This window comes from Oncorhynchus mykiss, chromosome 2 (assembly GCF_013265735.2).
Source record: "Oncorhynchus mykiss isolate Arlee chromosome 2, USDA_OmykA_1.1, whole genome shotgun sequence".
Taxonomy (NCBI): domain Eukaryota; kingdom Metazoa; phylum Chordata; class Actinopteri; order Salmoniformes; family Salmonidae; genus Oncorhynchus; species Oncorhynchus mykiss.
Window position 1 is genome coordinate 8627486 of NC_048566.1, and position 20436 is coordinate 8647921.

At 42.9% G+C, this 20436-nt stretch overlaps 1 long non-coding RNA gene across 1 annotated transcript; it reads left to right on the forward strand.

Annotated features, from left to right (window-relative positions):
• The first annotated feature begins 285 nt into the window (after nt 1–285).
• Nucleotides 286–18476, forward strand: LOC118937640. The gene is made up of 4 exons (XR_005034903.1): nt 286–752; nt 12689–12850; nt 16701–16932; nt 18378–18476. It is a non-coding gene; the product is annotated as an uncharacterized LOC118937640 (long non-coding RNA).
• The last annotated feature ends 1960 nt before the right edge of the window (nt 18477–20436 follow it).

Below are 20436 nucleotides of genomic sequence, written 5' to 3' on the forward strand. Positions count from 1 at the left end.
TTTGAATGTCATTGAGAAAACAGAGGAGTGTCAAACATTTTTTTTCGTAAACATCTTTTCTGAATTTAAAAGTAATCCTCGAAGTAATCATCCAGTTTTTCAAAAGTATCTGTAATCTGATTACAATATTTTTGCTGGTAATGTAACGGATTACAGTTACCGTTTTTGTAATCTCTTACATGTAACATATTACATGTAATCCGTTACTCCCCAACCCTGAATATGGTTTGAAAAAACCTACAACTACTGAGCAAGTTGGGAAGATTTGTTTTTCCAGGAGTGGTTTTCTCTTTGAAGATACAAGGAAGTTTGAGCATCTGTATAATTGTCGGCAAGGAAACGAGACGCTGCACAGCCCCCTAACATTGTACGGCAAAGGAAAATCTTGCGCATGAGAGCATGCATACCTCTCACGTCAATCATGATGAGTTCGTCAAATAGTCACAAACTGTTACATACTTTCCCGCGGATTGAAGTAACGCTATATAGTGACACAAGTTTGAAGTTTTAGTGACAAGGAATTGTCAGGATGAAACATGTCTGTCGAGGAGAATGTTCCCCCCTTTTAGGAGGATGACAGAGTAAAGTTTATAAAAACAAACGTTTTGTCGGATTTTGGAAGTGAGGCAGGAAACCTGGGAGAAGAAGTGTGTTACAGTCGAGGAAAGCCAGACCGCTCTGAAAGGTGTCTTCGAAAAGCAAAGTATTGTTTTTTACTCTACCATCGACTGGTGCTCCCCGAGGCAAGGCTGGTAGGTTACTCAGTCACTTTAGTACTTGAATGTGTTATTAGTGCTGTAAACACATTATTGTTTTGGGTCGATGAGCAAGGAGACTGTAAATAATAGTTTTACTTGACTATTTTTTTTTTTACAGTGGAACGTTGTCATGGCTACTGCCTGTAATTTCTAACTATTTTGTAAATCAATCTTTAGGCCTTACCTGCTTCTAAAGACAAATAATGTTATGGTCTCAAGAAGAGAGCTGTGTCCATAATTGCTGAAAACTGCAGGAAACTTACTTTTTGGCTTGGTCGCCCAGCCTCTTCTTCCACAGATGTCATTCACTGTTGAACAGGTAATCAAGTGTTGTTGTTTTAACCCAGTCCCCAATCCATATTACAGTCAGTCAGTCCACTAAATGATTCTGACCTGAATTATGTTAAATAATTAAACAACTAGCATGAAATAAGGTTAGACCTATATTGATAGATTAAAGGGAATATTTGTCACTGCTTGTTTATACCAAAGACCAATAAACATTGAGAGATTTTACCTTCTCTATTTGGTCAAGGTGACAAAATATCCACATGTGTTCATCATATTAAGATGTAGTCAATGACTACAGTACATGTGTGTTTATCCATAAGACCAAAGGCATGAACAGATAGAGAAGGTCTACTTTTACTAATCTAGTTTGTCAAGGTGTGTGTGTGTGTGCCACTACTGTCCAACGAGAAGAACCATCAGACGTGGCCGCATTTGATGTCACAAGACGTAGTTGGTCATTCAGAGAACACGAGGAACAAGGTGTCCATGTGTAACGGATGTGAAACGCTAGCTTAGTTAGCGGTGCGCGCTAAATAGCTTTTCAATCAGTGACGTCACTTGCTCTGAGACCTTGAAGTAGTAGTTCCCCTTGCTCTGCAAGGGCCGCGGCTTTTGTGGAGCGATGGGTAACGATGCTTCGTGGGTGACTGTTGATGTGTGTAGAGGGTCCCTGGTTCGCGCCCAGTTATGGGCGAGGGGACGGTCTAAAGTTATACTGTTACACATGGTTAGGGGACAGTTCTTTGGGAAAACGGTCCTCCCCATCCCAACCGCTACAGCCAGGATAGAGGGCTCTCAGAGGACCATCAGAACATAAGACACACTCCAAGTGGTCCTAATACGGGCTACATCCCAAATGGCACCCTATTCCCTAATAGCTCACTGGTTCAAAGTAGTGCACTATATATGGAAAAACATGGTGCCATTTGGGGCAGCTGCTGCATTACTACAGTATTCAATGTCTTTGAGTGATTTTAGGGCATTTATCTTCAGAATCAGGCATGATAGCCATGACCGGACAGTGGTCGATGCCATTGAGTCTATGGTGATCAGCTGGACCCATCTGGTCCAGAAGATTTTGAAGGAGGATTCTGCTGAGCTGCTTCTGAAGGGTTTGAACCCAGGGCCTAGTGCTGAGCTGCTTCTGAAGGGTTTGAACCCAGAGCCCAGTGCTGAGCTGCTTCTGAAGGGTTTGAACCCAGAGCCCAGTGCTGAGCTGCTTCTGAAGGGTTTGAACCCAGAGCCCAGTGCTGAGCTGCTTCTGAAGGGTTTGAACCCAGAGCCCATTGCTGAGCTGCTTCTGAAGGGTTTGAACCCAGAGCCCAGTGCTGAGCTGCTTCTGAAGGGTTTGAACCCAGAGCCCAGTGCTGAGCTGCTTCTGAAGGGTTTGAACCCAGGGCCCAGTGCTGAGCTGCTTCTGAAGGGTTTGAACCCAGAGCCCAGTGCTGAGCTGCTTCTGAAGGGTTTGAACCCAGAGCCCAGTGCTGAGCTGCTTCTGAAGGGTTTGAACCCAGAGCCCATTGCTGAGCTGCTTCTGAAGGGTTTGAACCCAGAGCCCAGTGCTGAGCTGCTTCTGAAGGGTTTGAACCCAGAGCCCAGTGCTGAGCTGCTTCTGAAGGGTTTGAACCCAGGGCCCAGTGCTGAACTACTTCTTAAGAGTCTTAACCCAGAACCCAGGGCCCAGTGCTGAGCTGCTTCTTAAGAGTCTTAACCCAGAACCCAGGGCCCAGTGCTGAGCTCAACTTCTGGAACTCCAGGAAATATCATATACTCATCATATCCCAGCAGGTACAGTGTCCCTCATATGAGATGCCATATTTCAACATCCGCTCTCTGGACTTCTTTGTGGAGAACATGGCTGGGGGAGGACCAGGGTGGAGGCAGCAGGCTCCTCTGTTTGAATCCCACATGGTGCTCTCCCCTCCTAGGCCCGTGGTGACCGATGTGAAATGGCTAGCTAGTTAGCGGGGTGCACACTAATAGCGTTTCAATTGGTGATGTCACTTGCTCTGAGACCTTGAAATAGTTGGGGCTGTGGCTTTTGCTTCGATGGTGTCAGTTGTTGATGTGTGCAGAGGGTCCCTGGTTCGGGGCAAGGAGAGGGACGGAATAAACTGTTACACAAGCAGTCTCCCAATTTGAACATTTGACTACATTTTAGGACATTGTAAAGCTCTAGAGAGACTAGGGTTGCAAAATTCCAGTAACTTTATTCAAAATTCTGTTTTTTTCAGTAATCCGTTTTAGATGATTCCCGGTGTTCCTGTTTATTCTGGGAATTTTCCAACAGGGATTTCTGGGAAACCAGGGAATTTGGGGAGATCTACAGGAATGTTGCAACCCTAGTAGACATTTTAAAAGACTGCAATACTCAAATTTGTCACTAAATTAGGTGATTTCGAATTCAGTTTCTGCTTGATTTTCCAGATTGACTACTATGAAGCTGGTGGACGTTAGAGTGTTTGGGGGATGGTTCAGAGTAGATATCAAGTCATTCAAGATCAGTCTTCCTGAATATCATTAAGAAGCGGAGCTGGATGTTCAAGGAACATCTTATGACATACGTCACTGACAGGTTGTCTGACAGAACGTCTTTTCATTTATCTAGCAGAATTCAATGTGTGCTCCTCCCAAGTGTGTGTTGTCAGGATGGGTTGGGTTCAGCAGCAGAATAATTTCCATCACAACAGCAAACAAAAAACCCTACATTGTTTCTTGGTGGATTTCTGATCGGGAGAAAAACATTGTTTATTGGTGGAGCTATGATCAGGAGAATAACATTGTTTATTGGTGAAGCTATGATCAGGAGAATAACATTGTTTATTGGTGGAGCTATGATCAGGAGAAAAACGTTGTTTATTGGTGGAGCTATGATCAGGAGAATAACATTGTTTATTGGTGGAGCTATGATCAGGAGAAAAATGTTGTTTATTGGTGGAGCTATGATCAGGAGAAAACATTGCACACACTTCAGAGGCTATTTACTGTTTAAGACTTGACCTCTAATTTAGTCAGCACTATCTACTGTTTAAACATTACATCCATGGTTCCCCTACCCTCCCAGTCTGGATGAGCTGGAGCAGTTTGTGCGGGCCAAGACGAGGGGCTGAGGCAGGCTGTCTCTGAGGGCGATCGTGGTGTCTTAGTGGAGGGGATGGGACACCTGCTGGCGGTCAGGGACAGACAGGCTGTTTGACCTGGATAACACCATAATATAACCCCAGAGTTGTGGAAGCCCTCTCCTCTCTCTTCAGGATAACACCATAATATAACAGAGCTGTGGAAGCCCTCTCCTCTCTCTTCAGGATAACACCATAATATAACAGAGCTGTGGAAGCCCTCTCCTCTCTCTTCAGGATAACACCATAATATAACAGAGCTGTGGAAGCCCTCTCCTCTCTCTTCAGGATAACACCATAATATAACAGAGCTGTGGAAGCCCTCTCCTCTCTCTTCAGGATAACACCATAATATAACAGAGCTGTGGAAGCCCTCTCCTCTCTCTTCAGGATAACACCATCATATAACCCCAGAGTTGTGGAAGCCCTCTCCTCTCTCTTCAGGATAACACCATAATATAACAGAGCTGTGGAAGCCCTCTCCTCTCTCTTCAGGATAACACCATCATATAACCCCAGAGTTGTGGAAGCCCTCTCCTCTCTCTTCAGGATAACACCATAATATAACAGAGCTGTGGAAGCCCTCTCCTCTCTCTTCAGGATAACACCATAACATAACCCCAGAGTTGTGGAAGCCCTCTCCTCTCTCTTCAGGATAACACCATAACATAACCCCAGAGCTGTGGAAGCCCTCTCCTCTCTCTTCAGGATAACACCATAACATAACCCCAGAGTTGTGGAAGCCCTCTCCTCCCTCTTCAGGATAACACCATAATATAACAGAGCTGTGGAAGCCCTCTCCTCTCTCTTCAGGATAACACCATAACATAACCCCAGAGTTGTGGAAGCCCTCTCCTCGCTCTTCAGGATAACACCATCATATAACCCCAGAGCTGTGGAAACCCTAATCGCTCTCTTCAGAATAACACCATAATATAACCCCAGAGCTGTGGAAGCCCTCTCCTCTCTCTTCAGAATAACACCATAATATAACCCCAGACCTGTGGAAGCCCTCTCCTCTCTCTTCAGGATAACACCATAACATAACCCCAGACCTGTGGAAGCCCTCTCCTCTCTCTTCAGAATAACACCATAATATAACCCCAGACCTGTGGAAGCCCTCTCCTCTCTCTTCAGGATAACACCATAACATAACCCCAGAGCTGTGGAAGCCCTCTCCTCTCTCTTCAGAATAACACCATAACATAACCACAGAGCTGTGGAAGCCCTCTCCTCTCTCTTCAGGATAACACCAGTGTGTCCCTGGTAACTTCAAAACGGTCCCATTAAGGCTCCCCATTCATTCACTTGTGTATATTTATCTATGCAGTGCAGTGTGGAGGTCTGGACAATGACCAAGTGGAGGGAGATAAACATGGACCAGATGGGCGCAGAGCTCAGGAGGTTTGTCAAGGTGACATCATCTACCTACCTAACGCCTCAACACACACACACACACACACACACACATCACCCTCCCCATCTCTTCTGCAGTATATTCTGTCATTATGCCCTATGTGTTAGCAAAGAACTAGATGCCTTAGTGTTGAACCTATCAGTTAGACGTCATCACTATCTACCCTCTGTTTGTGTAGGACATCTGTGAACTGTACAAAGAGGCCTGTGTGAGGGACGTGTATCGTGGGTTAGATCTCTATGTGTAGAACCTGTTGACATCACTGTGGGCTGTCAGCGAGCTGCAGAACCAGGCCATACGGCAACGCAACAGGGCTCAACTCGCCATCACCGCCAAGGTGACAGAGGGAACTAGCACTGATTTGACAAGAGATTCAATAGATATGTGTCCCAAATGGCACCCTATTTCCAATCACTTTATAGTGCACTACTTTTGATTCAGGCCTATAGGGGTCTAGGCAAAAGTAGTGCACTATAAATGGAAAAGGGTGCCATTTGGGATACAGACTAGGATAGATCTATGCATCCCAATTAGAGGTCGACCGATTATGATTTTTCAACGCCGATACCAATTATTGGAGGACCAAAAAAAAGCCTTTATTTATTATAATTTTTTTTTACATTTGATTTATTTATTTGTAATAATGACCATTACTACAATACTGAATTAACACTTATTTTAACTTAATATAATACATCAATAAAAATCAATTTAGCCTCAAATAAATAATGAAATATGTTCAATTTGGTTTAAATAATGCAAAAACAAAGTGTTGGAGAAGAAAGTAAAAGTGCAATATGTGCCATGTGAAAAAGCTAACATTTAAGTTCCTTGCTCAGAACATGAGAACATATGAAAGCTGGTGGTTCCTTTTAACATGAGACTTCAATATACCAAGGTAAGTGGTTTTAGGTTGTTATAGTATTTATAGGACTATTTCTCTCTATACCATTTGTATTTCATATACCTTTGACTATTGTGTGTTCTTTATAGGCACTTTAGTATTGCCAGTGTAACAGTATAGCTTCCGTCCCTCTCCTCGCCCCTACCTGGGCTCGAACCAGGAACACATCGACAACAGCCACCCTCAAAGCAGCGCTACCCATGCAGAGCAAGGGGAACAAGTACTCCAAGTCTCAGAGCGAGTGACATTTGAAACGCTATTAGCGCGCACCCTGCTAACTAGCTAGCCATTTCACATTGGTTACACCAGCCTAATCTCGGGAGTTGATAGGCTTGAAGTCATAAACAGCTCAATGCTTGAAGAGCTGCTGGCAAAACGCACAAAAGTGCTGTTTGAATGAATGCTTACTAGCCTGCTGGTGCCTACCACCGCTCAGTCAGACTGCTCTATCAAATATCAAATCATAGAATTAACTACAACATAATAACACACGCAAATACAAGTCTTTGGGCATTAATATGGTCGAATCCGGAAACTATAATTTCGAAAACAAAACGTTTATTATTTCAGTGAAATACGGAACTGTTCCGTATATTATCTAACGGGTGGCATCCATAAGTCTAAATTTTTCTGTTACATTGTACAACCTTCAATGTTATGTCATAATTACGTAGAATTCTGGGGAAATAGAAGTGACACAATTTCACCTGGTTAATATTGCCTGCTAACCTGGATTTATTTTAGCTAAATATGCAGGTTTAAAAATACATACTTCTGTGTATTGATTTTAAGAAAGGTATTGGTGTTTATGGTTAGGTACATTCGTGTAACGATTGTGCTTTTTTTCCGCAAATGCGCTTTTGTTTAACCATCCCCCTGCGTTGCATTTCAACATCATTGCAACGCAGGACACGCTAGATAAACTAGTAATATGAGAGGTGACTGTACCATTCCCTTAAGGAAAAGCACGTTTAGTCAATCTGCTTTCTCTGCGAGAGCTTCCCATATCTGGAATACACTGCCATCAGACACACATACAGTGGGGCAAAAAAGTATTTAGTCAGCCACCAATTGTGCAAGTTCTCCCACTTAAAAAGATGAGATAGAGGCCTGTAATTTTCATCATAGGTACACTTCAACTATGACAGACAAAATGAGAATAAAAATCCAGAAAATCACATTGTAGGATTTTTTATGAATTTATTTGCAAATTATGGTGGAAAATAAGTATTTGGTCACCTACAAACAAGCAAGATTTCTGGCTCTCACAGACCTGTAACTTCTTCTTTAAGAGGCTCCTCTGTCTTCCACTCGTTACCTGTATTAATGGCACCTGTTTGAACTTGTTATCAGTATAAAAGACACCTGTCCACAACTTCAAACAGTCACACTCCAAACTCCACTATGGCCAAGACCAAAGAGCTGTCAAAAGACACCAGAAAGTAAATTGTAGACTTGGTTTGAAGAAATCAACTGTGGGAGCAATTATTAGGAAATGGAAGACATACAAGACCACTGATAATCTCCCTCGATCTGGGGCTCCACGAAAGATCTCACCCCGTGGGGTCAAAATGATCACAAGAACGGTGAGCAAAAATCCCAGAACCACACTGGGGGACCTAGTGAATGACCTGCAGAGAGCTGGGACCAAAGTAAGAAAACCTACCATCAGTAACACACTACGCCGCCAGGGACTCAAATCCTGCAGTGCCAGACATGTCCCCCTGCTTAAGCCAGTACACGTCCAGGCCCGTCTGAAGTTTGCTAGAGAGCATTTGGATGATCCAGAAGAAGATTGGGAGAATGTCATATGGTCAGATGAAACCAAAATATAACTTTTTGGTAAAAACTCGACTCGTCGTGTTTGGAGGACAAAGAATGCTGAGTTGCATCCAAAGAACACCATACCTACTGTGAAGCATGGGGGTGGAAATGCTTTGGGGCTGTTTTTTGCCAAAAGATCCCACGCTCTCTCCGCTTCTAACCGCTTTCCTTCCATTGAAATGAATGAGAAGCGGTGTTTTACCGCGTGGCAACCTGTGCTAGTGTATCATGCCGTGTGCCCGTATATCACTAGCGCGTGCAGTAGCCTCTGCAGCAGCAGCCTCCCCCAGGTCCTAGTGCCCGCTCTTAAATGAAAACAAAAGATATCACAGAGAAAATATATTGACGGATATATGTATTTATTTAGGGGGGGGCTAATGAATATTTTAGGCCTAGCGACAACCCTGCAATACTCTGTGTATTTAATCAACTACAGTACCCTATGGTATACAATACTCTGTCTATTTAATCAACTACAGTACCCTAAAATTACAATACTCTGTCTATTTAATCAACCACAGTACCCTATGGTATACAATACTCTGTTTATTTTTTATAAACTACAGTACCCTACAGTATACAATACTCTGTATATTTAATCAACTACAGTACCCTATGGTATACAATACTCTGTGTATTTAATAAACTACAGTACCCTACAGTATATAATACTCTGTGTATTTAATAAACTACAGTACCCTAAAGTTACAATACTGTCTATTTAATCAACCACAGTACCCTACAGTATACAATACTCTGTGTATTTAATAAACTACAGTACCCTAAAGTTACAATACTCTGTCTATTTAATCAACCACTGTACCCTACAGTATACAATACTCTGTCTATTTAATCAACTACAGTACCCTATGGTATACAATACTCTGTGTATTTAATAAACTACAGTACCCTAAAGTTACAATACTCTGTCTATTTAATCAACCACAGTACCCTACAGTATACAATACTCTGTGTATTTAATAAACTACAGTACCCTAAAGTTACAATACTCTGTCTATTTAATCAACCACTGTACCCTACAGTATACAATACTCTGTGTATTGAATAAACTACAGTACCCTATGGTATACAATACTCTGTGTATTTAATAAACTACCGTACCTAACAGTATATAATACTCTGTATATTTAATCAACTACAGTACCCTATGGTATACAATACTCTGTGTATTTAATAAACTACAGTACCCTACAGGAAACAGTACTCAGTGTATTTCTGTCTCTGCAGGAGTTGATGTTGGACAGCGCCAAAACAATAAATCCCCATTTTGTTTGAGAAACTAGAAGATCTTCAGAAAAGGTTCACATGGTCAATCACTTTGAAGATATAAATGTTTTTTGTAGCCTTTATCCGTCTACGAGGACCGCCCCCCAGGATACAGTGGTTGTTAGACTACTCAGGCCAGGTAGCTCTCGCTGGCTCTCAGGTCTGGTTAAGATCCAATATTGTAAACACAAAACATTTTTTGTTAGAGCTCAACAAAGAATGTACAGGTGCATTAACCATTTTTAATGGCTGTCAAATTTGAAATGATGGAAGTTGCAGGCCTCAATCTTCCTCTGCTAGAAGACACAGACCCAGTAGTTATCATACCTTTCCATCCCATTATTACCTCCCAGAGGTATTATATTCTCCATCAGTCTATGCACCTGTAGTGGGGGTGGGGACAGGGACAGGTGGAGGTGTTGAATGTAGCTGTCAGTCAGAAACATGGACACCTGCTCTGTTATCTCCTTTCATAGAGAGCTGCTGAACTGACCAAGTCTGAGCCCTAAATACCACTCTGTTCACTATGGCTATAGGGCCTCATATGGCTTGGGTAGTAGTGCACTAGTGTACATAGGGAATCGGGTGTGGTTTGGGACTGTAGAGTGTGTCTGTAGAGTCGTGTTGGGAGGCTGAGGGAGGCTCTACAGACACACTCTACAGTCCCAAATCACACCCGATTCCCTATGTACACTAGCGCACTACTACCCAAGCCATATGAGGCCCTATAGCCTATATCAGTGTTGTCACTGTTGTCAGCAGTATGTGGTTAAGGTTAGCACGTCCTTGGCCGTGATGGGCTGTTTGAATAATCTCCCCCTTCTGCATCCCAAATGGCAACATATTTCCTGTATAGTGCACTACTTTTTACCAGGGCTTCCATAAGGCTCTGGTCTAAAGTAGATCACTATAGGGGATAGTGTGCCATTTGAGAAGCAGCCCCTGCTCCTCTTCAACCTACAGACCCACTGCTGATTAGATCTCCTGACATACTAGACTGGTGATGAATGCAAGCTGCTGTCCCTTGGTGTTTTACACCAGTTGGTCAAATTTTTGTTTGTTTACTTTACTTGTGGAGACTTCTGGTTCCCCATAAGTATAGTTCACACACACACACACACACACACACACACACACACACACACACACAGAGACAGACTCCCTCACCCTTCAAGTCAAACACTCTGATGAATGAGGTGTGTTCTTATTTTACTGGTATTCTACTCCAGAGGTGAAATGACCTTCCTTTGTGAAAGCGGTGTACTGCCTGATGAAAATGTCAATTTAAACATCTATCCATCCATTAGTTTATCCATTTATTTTGTAGATATATTTTTCTTAATTATTTTCCTCTACCACCCCTCCCCTAACTGGAGTAAACTAATGGACAACAATTAGGTTTCTACTTCCAGCTTATACATACTGTATACATTTTACAGACACGGTGTATTTTCCAGTAGTTCTCTTTGGTGTGTTTTTAGCTACACTCAACCCCTCCCATCTCTCTCTGAAGACCATCCAGTTTTGTCTTTTGCCATATATTTTTCCAATGTGCTGTTTTTCAAAAGCTCTGAACCTTTCTATTCTCATAGTTTCTACAGATTGTGCTTTTTTGTTTTGTTTTGCTAAGGGGTATTACTATATTATTGATCAATTGACTTTTCAAATCACCCATCAGTGCTATTTGCAGAGTTATCTCCAGGTAAATGTTGCAATTCTTCAGCCATTCCTGAACCTCCTACCAAAAACAAGCTACATATGGACAGTATCAAAATAATGATCTAATGATTCTGTCTCTTCGCAGCAAACTTGCAGCAAACTTGCAGAGCTGAGATGGTTGTATTCCCCATATATATATATATATAACATATTGTTTCCAAGAATTTTGTATAGTAATTTACATTGAAAAACTCAAAGATTTGAATCCAGCTGTCACGTTCTGACCTTTATTTCCTTTGTTTTGTCTTTGTTTTAGTATGGTCAGGGTGTGAGTTGGGGTGGGCAGTCTGTGTGTTTTTCTATGTTGGGGTTTTGAGTTCAGCCGAGTATGGTTCTCAGAGGCAGGTGTCGTTAGTTTTCTCTGATTGAGAATCATACTTAGGTAGCCTGGGTTTCACTTTTGAGTTGTGGGTGTTTGTTTCCGTGTGAGTGTTTGTTGCCACACGGTACTGTTTCGGTTTCGTTCACGTTTTTATTGTTTTGTAGTGTTCAGTTTATGTCTTTAAATAAACATTATGGACACTTACCATGCTGCGCATTGGTCCTCCGATCCTTCTCGCTTCTCCTCTTCAGAAGAGGAGGAGGAATGCCGTTACACCAGCTTTGTTTTGTGTATCAGTTCATAAACCATGTGCCATTGAGTTGGTACATCAAAAATCTCCTCAACTATTTTGCAGTCTATATGGCACAGCTGTACATTTTTGGTCCTTAAATGAAATGGGTATATGTTTTTATTCATCACAATTTTCTTTAGACAATTTTGGTCTTTAATGCAGGGCCAACAGACAAGTTACTTACTTTCTCCCCCTTCCACTTACCTCTTCCATTTTTGTGGTAATGCTGCAATTAGATGTCATTTTGAATAAAGTAGACATTTCCATATATTTTAGCTGCATGTGTGACATAAATCCACCAGTCCTATTTATGATATAATTTACAAAGATTATACCGTAAAAAAAAATAATCAATGAGTATATTTGAGTTTAACCATAATATTTGTTGTAATATATGTTCTGTCTTATTGGTGGATTAAAGTGAAATTGCAACCAACTCTCTATTTCTTGTTTTTAAAACACCGATATTCTGGAGATTGTTTCATTTTCAAATAACCGAAAGTAAGCGGTTGTAATCTGAATAAAGGGGAAAAGGCCATTCTTGAACATGGGGTGAGACATTCTTACTAATCTGCTAGAGAACCCGTTTGGATTTAAGTATAACTTTTGTATGACTGAAGCCTTTAGTGAGAGGTCTAATGCTTTAATATTGAATCATCACATCTGCCCTCCGAACTCATAATCATTATATAAATAGGCCTGTTTCATTTTGTCTGGCTTTTCCGTTCCAAATCAAATTGAATGTGTTTTTACAGGTGACCAACGGGCAGGCTTTCTACTGGCTGTCTCAGCTGAGGCATCGCTGGGACGAGCAGCAGAGACACTGCCTGGCTAACATCTGTGATGTTCAGTTCTTCTACTCCTACCAATACCTGGTAGGAACACCTCTCGGCTGGTCATCACCCCCTCATTGACCGGTCAGTACCTCAACCTAACCCTATGTTCATGTCCAGTTCAACCCTAGCCTCAACCACAGCCCTAATCCTCAACCCTAAATCTAACCCAGTCAAGTCATCAGTCCCCTCACAGACTGGTCCATAACTCTCCCCCTAAATCTAACCCAGTCAAGTCATCAGTCCCCTCACAGACTGGTCCATAACTCTCCCCCTAAATCTAACCCAGTCAAGTCATCAGTCCCCTCACAGACTGGTCCATAACTCTCCCCCTAAATCTAACCCAGTCAAGTCATCAGTCCCCTCACAGACTGGTCCATAACTCTCCCCTAAATCTGTACTGTCATCTCTCAGCTTATTTTGCTCATCTTGTCATTAGGTTTATTTCATGTTTACAACAGTGTTGCTATCAATGCTGATTAGAATACCAAATATTATCTCATTGTACTTTTATTTTGTGTCCGAAAGAATATAATTATTCAGTAGTCAGGAATAGAGAGCTGTGATTAATGACCACTTTGTTGTTCTCAGTGTGTGATGTTGTTGTTGTTGTTTTGGTCATGTGTAGGTGCTACATCACTCTGACCCAGTCTCTCCACCTGACTAAGAGTGGGACCACCAAGGACCACTACAACACACCAATCCACTATTACAACACTCCAATCCACTATTACAACATTCCAATCCACTATTACAACACTCCAATCCACTATTACAACACTCCAATCCACTATTACAACACTCCAATCCACTATTACAACACTCCAATCCACTATTACAACACTCCAATCCACTACTACAACACACCAATCCACTATTACAACACTCCAATCCACTATTACAACACTCCAATCCACTATTACAACACACCAATCCACTATTACAACACACCAATCCACTATTACAACACACCAATCCACTATTACAACACTCCAATCCACTATTACAACACTCCAATCCACTATTACAACACTCCAATCCACTATTACAACACTCCAATCCACTATTACAACACTCCAATCCACTATTACAACACACCAATCCACTATTACAACACACCAATCCACTATTACAGCACACCAATCCACCACTACAACACACCAATCCACTATTACAACACACCAATCCACTATTACAACACACCAATCCACTATTACAACACACCAATCCACTATTACAACACACCAATCCACTATTACAACACTCCAATCCACTATTACAACACACCAATCCACTATTACAACACACCAATCCACTATTACAACACTCCAATCCACCACTACAACACACCAATCCACCACTACAACACACCAATCCACTATTACAACACTCCAATCCACTATTACAACACTCCAATCCACCACTACAACACACCAATCCACTATTACAACACACCAATCCACTATTACAACACACCAATCCACTATTACAACACACCAATCCACTATTACAACACTCCAATCCACTATTACAACACACCAATCCACTATTACAGCACACCAATCCACTATTACAACACACCAATCCACTACTGCAACACACCAATCCACTACTGCAACACACCAATCCACCACTACAACACACCAATCCACTATTACAACACTCCAATCCACTATTACAACACTCCAATCCACCACTACAACACACCAATCCACTATTACAACACACCAATCCACTATTACAACACACCAATCCACTATTACAACACACCAATCCACTATTACAACACTCCAATCCACTATTACAACACACCAATCCACTATTACAGCACACCAATCCACTATTACAACACACCAATCCACTACTGCAACACACCAATCCACTACTGCAACACACCAATCCACCACTACAACACACCAATCCACTATTACAGCACACCAATCCACTATTACAGCACACCAATCCACTATTACAGCACACCAATCCACTACTGCAACACACCAATCCACCACTACAATACACCAATCCACTATTACAACACACCAATCCACTATTACAACACACCAATCCACTATTACAACACACCAATCCACTATTACAACACACCAATCCACTATTACAACACACCAATCCACTATTACAACACTCCAATCCACTATTACAACACACCAATCCACTATTACAACACGCCAATCCACTATTACAACACTCCAATCCACCACTACAACACACCAATCCACCACTACAACACACCAATCCACTATTACAACACTCCAATCCACTATTACAACACTCCAATCCACTATTACAACACACCAATCCACTATTACAACACACCAATCCACTATTACAACACACCAATCCACTATTACAACACTCCAATCCACTATTACAACACACCAATCCACTATTACAGCACACCAATCCACTATTACAACACACCAATCCACTACTGCAACACACCAATCCACTACTGCAACACACCAATCCACCACTACAACACACCAATCCACTATTACAGCACACCAATCCACTATTACAGCACACCAATCCACTATTACAGCACACCAATCCACTACTGCAACACACCAATCCACCACTACAATACACCAATCCACTATTACAATACACCAATCCACTATTACAATACACCAATCCACTATTACAACACACCAATCCACTATTACAACACACCAATCCACTATTACAACACACCAATCCACTAGTCTTTCTCTGTAGTCTCTCTCTGTCTCTCTGTAGCCTCTGTAGATTCTCTGTAGCCTCTCTCCGTTGTCTCTCTGTAGCCTCTCTGTTGTCTCTCTGTAGCCTCTCTGTTGTCTCTCTGTAGACTCTCTCTGTTGTCTCTCTGTAGTCTCTCTCTGTAGTCTATGTAGATTATCTGTATCCTCTCTGTTGTCTCTCTGTAGCCTCTCTATTGTCTCTCTGTTGTCTCTCTGTAGCCTCTCTGTTGTCTCTCTGTTGTCTCTCTATTGTCTCTCTGTAGCCTCTCTATTGTCTCTCTGTTGTCTCTCTGTATCATGTAATTAACTAGCAGCACAGCCAGAGTTCTGGAAAACCTCCCGGTTACAGTTGATGTTTTTATTGTAGCCTACATGGGAATAATATCTTTCTGTTGCATCTTTACCTTCCTGTTGCAGCTTTACCTTCCTGTTGCAGCTTTACCTTCCTGTTGCATCTTTACCTTCCTGTTGCAGCTTTACCTTCCTGTTGCAACTTTACCTTCCTGTTGCAACTTTACCTTCCTGTTGCAACTTTACCTTCCTGTTGCAACATTACCTTCCTGTTGCAACTTTACCTTCCTGTTGCAACTTTACCTTCCTGTTGCAACTTTACCTTCCTGTTGCAGCTTTACCTTTCTGTTGCAACTTTACCTTCCTGTTACAACTTTTCAAAGAACATCGGAATACACGTTTCAGCGAGAAAGACACCATTCTTTGAAAAACAATGACAAGAAATGAACAATGCGGCCGTATTAAAAATGTCTGAACGCATCAGCGAGCATGAGAGGGTAAAGCCACACATCATGAGGTCATAGTGGGGGTCCCTAGCTAGGACGGAACAAAGCCCTGCCACTGTGTCTGATTACCATCTAGCACACCGCATAGCAGAGGGTGTGGGTGTAAAAGCACAGACTCTAGACTCTCAACCCACGCTCTATTGCCTCCTCCCAGTCCTCCTGCCCACAGCTGCCTGCCTGCTGCCTGCCGCCTCTGGCTGAGCTGTAATTAGCAGGGTTTTGTTCCCACCTAACGACGCTATTATCCCCGAACAGTGGCGGTGTACACGGGAGACATAAGACATTATCAATTATGAACAACTCACTGACTTGGTGTCGGTCAATACATGGCTTTCAAAGTGAGTGATATAACCGTGCTGTAACCATTTCTGTGTTCACACTTCACTCTTTTCTCAGTTGTTTTCTACGGCTGCTGTACTGTAGGCTGCTCTGGTGCACACGGCTGAGACGGCGCATCTGAGGTACTTTATGGATCTGTTGCTGGAGAGGGGCCAACCCCTGATGCTGGTGGGGAATGCAGGCGTGGAGAATACTTCTCTGGTCAGGAATCAGGTAGACCACCTGACAAATATCGACATGACCACTGAAGTACCCCTCAACTACTACTGCACCTCCCTCATGCTGCAGAGTGAGTGACACAACATTGGGTTATTTTTTGACTTAAGCCCTTTGCTCCTATTAGGAGCATAGGCCATTGACGAATGTCCTCCATCTCACTCAGTTCTGGTCAAGTTCTTCCTGTGTTGAAGCTGTTCTTCCAGTGTTGAAGCTGTTCTTCCTGTGTTGAAGCTGTGCTTCCAGTGTTGAAGCTGTGCTTTAAGGCAACAGGCTGTGATGAAAAAATGCTTCACGTCTAAGATATGCGGTTGTCAGATCCAGATCTCCAATCAGAACAGAACAGCAGCACCATCTGCTGGTGTTACGAGGAGAACGAGTAGAGATGGTGAGGTGACAAAGAAAAGTTATCTGTACCGTCCAGCAGTGTTTCCCAACCCTGGTCATCCAGTAACTCCAACACTACACAGTTTTGTTGTAGCCCTTGACAAACGCACCTCATTCAACTCATTGAGGGCTTAATGATTAGTTGACAAGTTGAATCAGGGGTGCTTGTCCAGAATGACAATAAAAACATGTACTGTTGGGGGTACCTGAGGACCAGGGTTGGGGAACACTGCCATTTAGGCCAGGGGTATTCACCGCTTACCCTACGAGATCCAGAGCCTGCGGGTTTTCTGTTCTACCTGATAATTAATTGCACTCACCTGGTGTCCCAGGTCTAAATCAGTCCCTGATGAGAGAGGAACAATGAAAAACTGCAGTGGAATTGGCTTCGAGGTCCAGAATTGAGTTTGAGGGGTATAGGCCAGTACTAGTTTGATCATTTAACAATTCCACTTGTTCATCTTCTAAAAGGGCCAACAGGAAACACTTTGGTTGTTGGTGATCTAACGGTACTCATCAAAATATAGTTTATCATTGAATTGGGGTGTTTTGGTAACTTTGATGTCTGATGTGACTAGGGAGTTCTGGTAACTGACGTGACCAGGGCGTTTTGGTAACTGTGATATCTGATGTGACCAGGGCATTTGGGTAACTGTGATATCTAATGTTACCAGGGTGTTTTGGTAACTCTGATGTCTGATGTGACCAGGGTGTTTTGGTAACTGTGATATCTGATGTGACCAGGGTGTTTTGGTAACTGTGATATCTGATGTGACCAGGGCGTTTGGGTAACTGTGATATCTGATGTTACCAGGGTGTTTTGGTAACTGTGATATCTGATGTTACCAGGGTGTTTGGATAACTGTGATATCTGATGTTAGCAGGGTGTTTTGGTAACTGTGATATCTGATGTGACCGTGTTTAGGTACAGTATGCTCTCTCTAATTCTCCCGTCTCCCTCCCTCCCTCTGATCACACAGTCGAGAAGCCCTGCACACTGTAATGCATCTTATACCCTCTTTGATTGTAAGATCAGAATGAAATGTTGCACTTCCATTTTATCAGAAGTGTGATTTGTGTTGTGTTAGTTTTGTATAATCAAGCTGTTGCCCCTCTCTTTACCTACTGCAGGTACGACAGGCAGAAGATAACCCTAAATCCACCACTGTCAGTATGTTGCCTGTATGAAACCTACTTCTGGGAGCTTCACCATCAACCCTGGACTCCAGGTACTGACCAGGACTAGCTCAACTCCACTGGTATATTCCAACTTAGACTCCGGGTACTGACTAGGAATGCCTAGGCTCCAGGTACTGACTGGGAATGCTAGACTCCAGGTACTGAGTAGGAATGCCTAGACTGACTAGGAATGCCTAGACTCCAGGTACTGAGTAGGAATGCCTAGACTGACTAGGAATGCCTAGACTCCAGGTACTGAGTAGGAATGCCTAGACTGACTAGGAATGCCTAGACTCCAGGTACTGAGTAGGAATTGTAGTCTCCAGGTACTGTGTAAGAATGCTAGACTCCAGGTACTGACTAGGAATGCTAGAGTCCAGGTACTGACTAGGAATGCTAGGCTCCAGGTACTGACTATGAATGCTAGACTCCAGGTACTGACTAGGAATGCTGGACTCCAGGTACTGACTAGGAATGCTAAGGTCCAGGTACTGACTAGGAATGCTAGACTCCAGGTACTGACTAGGAATGCTGGACTCCAGGTACTGACTAGGAATGCTAGAGTCCAGGTACTGACTAGGAATGCTAGACTCCAGGTACTGACTAGGAATGCTAGACTCCAGGTACTGAGTAAGAATGCTAGACTCCAGGTACTGACTAGGAATGCTAGACTCCAGGTACTGACTAGGAATGCTGGACTCCAGGTACTGACTAGGAATGCTAGGCTCCAGGTACTGACTATGAATGCTAGACTCCAGGTACTGACTAGGAATGCTGGACTCCAGGTACTGACTAGGAATGCTAAGGTCCAGGTACTGACTAGGAATGCTAGACTCCAGGTACTGACTAGGAATGCTGGACTCCAGGTACTGACTAGGAATGCTAGAGTCCAGGTACTGACTAGGAATGCTAGACTCCAGGTACTGACTAGGAATGCTAGACTCCAGGTACTGAGTAAGAATGCTAGACTCCAGGTACTGACTAGGAATGCTAGACTCCAGGTACTGACTAGGAATGCTGGACTCCAGGTACTGACTAGGAATGCTAGACTCCAGTAACTGACTGGGAAGGCCTAATAGCTAGCTACCTTTGTTTGCCTGTTCCTTAGCTAGCTAGCTTTTTGCTGACAGGTGTTAGCTAGCTACAGAGACTACTGGACAAGCAAGCTAACGTTAGCTAGGTAATGCTAGGTAATCAAAATAGCTGTTTTGCATGTATTGATTAACCTCAGTTTGAATACCACCATACAGTTAGCTGTGTGATTTAACATTGATTTAAGTTTAGGGTTAGATTTAACATGTTACTGCAGTGGGCTAAATCAGGGTCACACAGTGTTTCTTGGTAGTCTTCAACAAATCTACTTTGAAACAAAAGTATACACCTCACATACTGTATGGGCTTTAAATGGGTGGGGTTATATCCTTCCTGTTTGGCCCTGTCTGGGGGTGTCCTCGGATGGGGCCACAGTGTCTCCTGACCCCTCCTGTCTCAAACTCCAGTATTTATGCTGCAGTAGTTTGTGTCGGGGGCTAGGGTCAGTTTGTTATATCTGGAGTACTTCTCCTGTCCTATTCGGTGTCCTGTGTGAATTTAAGTGTGCTCTCTCTAATTCTCTCTTTCTCTCTTTCTTTCTCTCTCTCGGAGGACCTGAGCCCTAGGACCATGCCTCAGGACTACCTGACATGATGACTCCTTGCTGTCCCCAGTCCACCTGGCCGTGCTGCTGCTCCAGTTTCAACTGTTCTGCTTGTGATTATTATTATTTGACCATGCTGGTCATTTATGAACATTTGAACATCTTGGCCATGTTCTGTTATAATCTCTACCCGGCACAGCCAGAAGAGGACTGGCCACCCCACATAGCCTGGTTCCTCTCTAGGTTTCTTCCTAGGTTTTGGCCTTTCTAGGGAGTTTTTCCTAGCCACCGTGCTTCTACACCTGCATTGCTTGCTGTTTGGGGTTTTAGGCTGGGTTTCTGTACAGCACTTTGAGAAATTAGCTGATGTACGAA